This window comes from Crocodylus porosus, unplaced genomic scaffold (genome assembly GCF_001723895.1).
Source record: "Crocodylus porosus isolate Cpor-Errol unplaced genomic scaffold, CroPor_comp1, whole genome shotgun sequence".
Classification (NCBI taxonomy): Eukaryota; Metazoa; Chordata; order Crocodylia; family Crocodylidae; genus Crocodylus; species Crocodylus porosus.
In genome coordinates this window covers 44,926,408-44,927,850 of record NW_017728931.1, presented here as the reverse complement: position 1 = coordinate 44,927,850, position 1,443 = coordinate 44,926,408, and positions in this window count along the sequence as shown.

The following is a 1,443-nucleotide window of genomic DNA, read 5'->3' as shown; positions in this document are numbered from 1 at the left end:
GGATCCCCGCGGAGCAGGAGTCCCCGCCGCTCCGGCTGCGGGCTGGAAAGGCACAAAGCGGGGCGAGCCCTTGCCAAGGTCCTGGGCTGGGAGGGGCTTGGTTTGTTTTGGTCCTTGGCAGGGCCAGATTAACCCTTTCCAGGGCCCGAGGCAAACAAAACTCGTGGGCCCCTACTTCATCCTGTATATTTGTATTACTTCCCACCCCCAATAATTATACTGTGTCAAACAAGCACGATTGGGCCGCTTCTTCACTTAGTGTGCCTAGTTTGCCGATGCATTAGTCCAGCCCTGGTCCTTGGGTAACAACAACAACCCCCCCCCAAAAAAAAACCCCCCACACAAAACAAAACAAAACAAAAGCTTGATAACATTTCTGTGGCTTCCAGGGCATGGTGGGGCTTGGCTGATGTCGTGTCTGCGAGCGCTGGGTTTACTTGTCATGATGGTGGCATTTAGGGGCTGCAACCCAGATCCTTGCTGTTACCTGCCAGGCACTGGATAGAGACTCTGGGGAAGAGAGTTCCTCCTTTCAAGGAGTTGATAATGAAAGGGCTGAAAGGCATCTAGGAGCCTCATGTGGTGGATCTTGGAGCCTCTTGGAGTTGATCCGAGGCTGGGGTGGGGGGCACACGCATGCTCCAGTCCAGCAGGTCAGTCTGTGGGGGAGGCAAGGGAAGGGGCAGGGGCTAGAGTGAGGCCCCCACAGGGAGGGACAGTGCCACAGAGGCAGGAGCAGGGGGGTAAGTTGAGTGGGGCCCCAGCTGGGTGGGATTTACCTGCTGGGGAGGCATACCCCCAAATAATCTTTTCTCCCTCTGCCTCCATCTGCCCGCCCTTCCCTCCCCGCAGGCTTACTTCCTGGGAGGGGGGAGGGGAGGATGTTGGTGGCACATGGTAGATCTTGGGTTGCTTTTAAGTGCCAAAGGTGATCTCCTACTTAAAAAGGTTGGGGACCACGGATTTAAAGTCATGCTTAGATCTTGTTGCACTCAGTGAGACCTAAGCAGGTACTTTGGATTCAGTTCCTCCTCTAAGTCATTTCCTGACCCAAGGCCTAAAGAGGCAAGTTGGCTAAGGCTGGAAAACAAGATATATCATTATACCGCATTTACAGGTGAGGAATTGAAGCCTGGGCATATTAAGTGACCTGCCCAAAGTCACACAGAAGATCTGTACCAGTACCAGTAACTGTGCAAGACCTCTGCTGTGCCAGTCCAAGGCCACAAGCCAATCCTTTCTCTGCTTTGAAATTCTTGGATGGAAGGTGCTATACAAGTACTGATTTTTGTATTACTATAAGGGTGCCGCCTCACTTCCCCCTCCCCACCCCATTTGCAGCAGGTTAAAGAGATATTATCCCAATATAGCCCCCCATCCTATGTCTGAACCAGCCATGAGAGGAGTGGGCAATGCCCTTAATTCCATCCAAGGAGGAAAGTA